The following is a 5,820-nucleotide window of genomic DNA, read 5'->3' as shown; positions in this document are numbered from 1 at the left end:
GATGCTCAAAAGGTTCATCAGAGCTTTCAGACTAATATGGCCTAGGAATAAAAGTCTGTTGATCTATTTCAGAAAATCAGTTAGTGGATAACCCTATGGGTTATAATGGTTTATCACAATAGATCATGAGAATGGTACAGGATTGGGTAATATTTAGTTTTGTTGTTGATGGCATTGCAATGGCTCAGGGACCACCTTGAAGGTAGTTAACATTAACAACAACCATATCACGTCTCATGTCTTATGTTTATCACAGTCTCTGTCTCCTTTGCTTTAATCTTCACCTCTGACTTGACCTCACAACTCTATCCTCAGTTAATTTCATTAAGGAATGAATTGGGTTTAGCTTACTTGACATTCCAGAATCAGTTTTTTGGGGTTTTTTTTTTTAACTTCCAGATGACTAGAGCCATCCATAGTTCCCCCTCACATAATTTGATTCTTTATTTTTTGCACTTATTTTATGGAAGTTACTAATTGCATCTATGAAATAATATCACTGTGTAAATGTTATTTGAATATTATAATCTCAGGTAGGGAAAACCATAGAGAAGGTACATTAAGTTTCTATTCTTATAAAGGTGGCAGCTAGGCAGATAAATAAGTGAATGAGATAATCTAGGTGAGCAGTGAGTACTGTACTCCCACAGATGATAAGTGGTCCACCTGGGATCTAAATTCAATTTTCTCTATCTCCAGAGCCTTGCTTTGAACTAATTCCTTCTCTCCCCTTATTTTCCCTCCCTCCATAGAGTGAACACCTATCTTGCTAGCAGCATTTTTGTGAATTTGTTTGTTGGTTTGGTTGTTTGCAAAGGAAAGAATTTATAATTTAGTAGTAAGTCTATATTAAAATGATATGGCTATCAGAACTGATCCATCATTTTTATGTCAAGGAAATATGTTAATGGACTTCTATAGACTTATAAAAAGATTAATTTTACCATAGAATCACATTAATCATGCATCTGCAGCTTAGGTACTACTTCTGCTTGCTCCACAATTAATTTCAGTGGTCTGTGTTTGGAAAGAAAGGCAATTCATAGGAACCTCAGGTATGTTTACCACCATAATGCACGCATATCAGGCTGCCAAATTTACTTTATACTTGCTGAACATGTCAACTCAGTATCCTGAGACTCAAGCATCGCATAAGACTTTGTAAAAGCATATCTATTTAGTCCTAACATGAGATAATATCATCTTTTAGAATTTTCAAGTCTTATTCCTTAAATTATAAGCATACTATTGGACTATTGAATTACTCAGGAATAAAGATCTCGTTACCATTTTCTTTACTATAGAAAAGTGCATTTTCAAAACATCTTACAAAATGAAAATTTGAGGTATTGAATTTGAAAACCCGGGATCAAGCATGTTGTCATTGCTGCTAAAATTCCTGTGGCTCTCAAGGTTGGCTTTGGCATCTACAGTTAAGGAAACTTTCTAATTTTGGAAAATATGGGTGTGATACTTTAGTTTACTTATGCTAAGTAATATACTTGTCTTTATCAATCTTAGATCTCCAAATCTGTCTCTGGCACTTGAAAGAAGTGACAGAAACAGGAACTTAGAAGATATATGCTAGAATGTGTATTCCACATAAAGAAAAAAGGAGTTGACTAATTGGTGTATTTAATTTGGGAACTTAAAAATCAGGAGCTAAACTCTACCCCAAGGAGCATGTAAAAGGAGCAAAGATTCAAGGTCACAGAACATCCTCAGGCACCTAATATTTCCAGGGCCTAGAAAAAATAATACTTTCATGCCATTTTATCTGGCACTATAGTGAGCTACACTAAAGTTACAGGTGGTGATGAAATTATCGGGATAAGGACCAGTGTCTGTGCTGGATTTGAACAATGATCACAGATTGTTTTCATCCTTGAATGCATGCCCTTTTGCAAGATGACTATACTGCTCCTCCGTTCAAGAGGTAGACAGTCTATCTTTAATTCTACGTTTGGCTGCCTTATCTTAACAAATGGTACTGGAACAAAAGGGATTCAACTGGAGACTTTAAAAGTGGTCATACATTATAGCTCCCTGACTTCTGTGTTTGGGAATCAAGCACCATGTGCATAAATCCAAGCTAGTCCTTTGGAGAATAAGAAACCTGAGTGAGATCCACCACCTGACAGTGGACCTCCTGATAACCTGCTCTTTTTGTATCCCCCTGAAAAAAAGAGGTATCAACTGTTTGCCCATAGAGAGATTTTTGTTTTTAAACTTTGAAGGTCAAAAAAATTTTAATGATCTATTTCTCTTGTGGGATAAGAAAATACAATTTTATATCAGTATCAATGGTAGAGAAGCATATCTTTTCATGAGAAAGCTGAGATAGATTCACAGACATACACAGAAAGTTCAAGGATCAGTCTGAGCTGAGAGTGGTTTTCTTATTGTAAAATCCATGGTTATTTGCAGGATTGAGTGTTTTAAAACCCATGGTTATTTGGATTATTTGGATATTTTCAGGATTGAGTGTTTGCAATTGATAGGATTTGATTAGGCATGTAACTTCTCTTCATTTTTATTTATTTATTTTCTTTTACCTTTTCTACTGTCAATTTGTGGAAGGAGTGGAGTCTAGCCTGTCAATGAGTAGCCAGTCAATCAGGTCGCACCTTGACAACCTCATTTGGAGGCCTGACAGAGATAAACAGCTCACTGGAGGCCAGATATACTCTCTCCTGTGAGACATTCCTGTTGGCAAGCCACATGGAGCTATGCTGCTGGAGCCAGAGCCCTGGCGCAGGAGGAGCCACATAGAGACCCACACCAACGTTGAGATGCTTCCATTGCCATAGAATCCACAAGACGGTCTACCCATTGGCCTCTGATCTTGCTGCATTTGGCATCATTGCATGAGCTGTGAGAGTCTAAAGAAGAATTTTTGGACTAGTATTGAACATATGAACAAATATAGAACTTATAGGCTTGATCTGGACTGGGCAGGGATGTTTTCTCAATATACAATTGCTCTTTTATATATAAAGCTCTTTCTTATACACATATGAATGTGTCCCTGGATTTGTTTCTCTAGTCAACCCAGACTAACACACTCATCATCTTATTTAATTCCCAAGAACATGTGTAGCTGAGCAGTTGCATATATTATACTAATACCTATATTTGAATTATAGGCTTTATAATTTTTAAGAGATGTTAGTATCTGTAATAGAGTTTGTGTCAGCTTGGCTGGACCAGGACCTTCAACACCTTGGACATAACAAAATGTAAATAACTCTAGTATGTCCTATCTGTTAAGGCAACCCTTACTCAAGCCACACCCTGCTGCTGTCTTCTTGGAGGTGTGACCTGCTTCATATATATAAACACACTATGGAGAACTCTCTCTCCATTTTCTTCTGGTTAGCCTGGATCCTGTATCTGGCTTCTCGAGATCTGAACCAGGGGCCCACCATGGGGTCTGTCGGCTATGGGAGCTACCAGCAGCATGTCCAATTGCCCACGACTCTGGAAGTAATTCTAGCCTAACATCTGACCTATTGATCAGACCGCCTCTAACAGTCTGTCTCCTGGTTCATCTGCCTGTTTCCTGGTTTATCTTGGTTCTTTGGCCTCAAGTTTAGCATATTACCCATGGACTTGAGTCCAGCAATCCTTGACCATACTGCTGTGGCTGTGTGGGCTGATTTCTTCATGTAAATCTCTTTCATTATGTATAATTCTTTCTTGTACATATTATTTCTCTAGAAAATTCAGCCTGACACAATTCCAAATGCTTTATTCTATGAACACAATGAAGATTAGTGGTTATTAATATTGAAAAACAAGTCATACTATTATCAAATTCTGTGTTCTTCAAAGTACAATGATGTCTACCATAATTTACTTAAATCTTTTTTTTTTTGGTTTTTTGAGTCTTTTTTTATTTTAAATCATTTTATTAGGGGCTCACACAACTCTTATCGCAATCCATACACACATCAATTGTGTAAAGCGCATTTGTACATTCATTACCCTCATCATTCTCAAAACATTTCCTCTCCACTTAAACCCCCGGCATTAGGCCCTCATTTTTCCCCTCTCTCCCCGCTCCCCCCTCCCTCGTGAGCCCTTGATAGTTTATAAATTGTTATTTTGTCATATCTTGCCCTGTCTGACATCTCCCTTCACCCACTTTTCTGTTGTCCATCCCCCAGGGGGGAGGTCATATATAGTTCCTTGTAATCAGTTCCCTCTTTCCTACCCACTCTCCCTCTTCCCTCCCTGTTTCGCCACTCACACCACTGGTCCTGTAGGGCTCATCTGTCCTGGATTCCCTGTATTTTCAGTTCCTATCTGTAGGATGTACACTGGTACTTAAATCTTATCATAGTGCAATAATATATTAAAAAATCTATTTGGAAGAAAGAAGATGAATAAGCAATGTAATTCTCAAGGATCTTTCAAAATATCTGACAATGGAATTGCATAATATTAGTAAATCTAAAATTATTTAATCATGAACTTTTCAGTCAGTAAAATTTTCAGGCATGTGATTTTTCTTCTTTGTGTGTATAGCAGTTACATGATTTCATGTCAACTTGAAGATATATAAAAGTATAGAGGACACAGCCTGATGGTGACTTTTTGTGAGTGCGGCCTTCTCATAAGTAGGGCCCTTGGAACCAACCTCCCCCTCTATCTTTGTCTTCAACTTCCAGCTGGGCAACTCTGAGACCTGGTGGAGCCCTGTGATGCTTCCATTGCCATTGGATCTACAAGACATTTCACCCACTGGCCTGTGGTCTTCCTGCATTTTGTATTATTGCACGTGGCTGCATGACTCTGAAGAGGGACTTACACACTAATATTGAGCATATGGACTTGTGTTAAACTGCCTGGTAAGTTTTCTTGATATACAAATATTTCTTGATATAAAGCTCTTTCTTACACATAGATGAGTGTCTCCGGATTTGTTTCTTTGGTCAACCTGACCTAACACAGTATGTATAATGCTTTTCACTTACTATGAATTAATAGTAATATAACCCTTTTTTCTGTGTTAAGAACATATGAAGATTATACTACTTAATTACTTAGAACCCTAGGTTTGTATCTTCTTAAATATAGATAGTACCTCTCACCTAAGCGGCCATCTTAAAATATTCTGCTTCATGAAGATAAAGAGCCTTCACTAATTTTCAGTAATAATATAAAATGCATAGTAATAACTGTAGCAATTTGTGTCTACTTCTGGGACAATCAGACAAAAATTTTGGCCATACTGCTTTCTACCTGAATCTTTACTTATCACTTGTTAACCTTTTACTTTATTGAAGAAAGACTATCAAAATTATAATCATTGAAGGGTGATGATGATCACAGTGATGATAATGACCATAGATGATGCTCATGATGTTGAGAAGAAAGAGAAGAAACATAAAAAAAAATGTAGGAAGAGGAAAAAATAAAGAAGACAAATTGGAAGAGGTTGTAGCTTGAATGGTCCAAAACAATAAATCATAAAAATTTGGCTATACTTAACAATAATTGTTTTGCAGATAGCTATTTCTGAAAAGATACTTGCCGTAGTTACATAATTTGTTGTCAACTTGAGACCATTAATAGTGAAAAGGTAGAGTTTAGCTTGTCAATCAGGTCACAGCTTAATGACCTCATTTGGAGGCACTCAGGAGATAAATAGCTTGCTGGCGGTGGGACAGACAGACACTCCCTGCGAGATATTCCTGTTGACAAAACATATGGAGCTACACTAGAGCCCTGGAGTTTAACCAACCACATGGAGACCCCTGCCAGTGCTGAGCTGCTTACACTACCACTAGATCCACAAGACTTTCTACCCACTGG

Source organism: Echinops telfairi, unplaced genomic scaffold, assembly GCF_000313985.2.
Source record: "Echinops telfairi isolate 266 unplaced genomic scaffold, ASM31398v2 ScPeMD7_5868;HRSCAF=6743_1, whole genome shotgun sequence".
Classification (NCBI taxonomy): Eukaryota; Metazoa; Chordata; class Mammalia; order Afrosoricida; family Tenrecidae; genus Echinops; species Echinops telfairi.
Note: the sequence above shows the minus strand (reverse complement) of the source record.